Genomic DNA, 403 nt, shown 5'->3' with positions numbered 1-403 from the left:
CGGCCGAGCCGGACGGCCGGACGGCCGGACGCCGCCGGCTGAGGGGACGAGCGCGGCTCTTGGCTGCTCCGGGGAGGCGGCCGCAGCTCGGCACCGGCGCTGAGTCCTGGGGAAACCCTCGCGGCAGCGCGAAGCGCGACTTGACTCTGAGGGAGCAAAAAGATGGAGCCGCCAAACGCACAAGGGGAACGAGTGCCTGGAGACTTTCTCGTTGTTAAAAGTCAACCTTACATTCTTCAGCCTTGGAAGAGGCATAATTTTGGCTTTGACAGAGGTATTTTTTTGGCCCAGAAGCAACAATTTAACCCACAGATTGTTTTACAAGAATGCTGGTTAGGCGCGAAACCATGGCATACCTATGATTAATTGGTGCCTTGCATTTGTGCTTTACAGTATTTGTTCA

At 55.6% G+C, this 403-nt stretch overlaps 1 long non-coding RNA gene across 1 annotated transcript in view; it reads left to right on the top strand.

Annotated features, from left to right (window-relative positions):
• Positions 1-108: 108 nt before the first annotated feature.
• LOC109288367 overlaps positions 109-403 on the top strand; it is a 5,489-nt gene continuing 5,194 nt past the window's right edge. The window contains exon 1 of the long non-coding RNA XR_002095118.1: positions 109-274. This is a non-coding gene — a long non-coding RNA (uncharacterized LOC109288367). The remainder of the gene's footprint in view (positions 275-403) is intronic.

This window comes from Gavialis gangeticus, unplaced genomic scaffold (genome assembly GCF_001723915.1).
Source record: "Gavialis gangeticus isolate Ggan-Ray unplaced genomic scaffold, GavGan_comp1, whole genome shotgun sequence".
Taxonomy (NCBI): domain Eukaryota; kingdom Metazoa; phylum Chordata; order Crocodylia; family Gavialidae; genus Gavialis; species Gavialis gangeticus.
The sequence above is the reverse complement of the archived record's forward strand: the minus strand, read 5'-3'. Positions and strand labels throughout refer to the sequence as shown.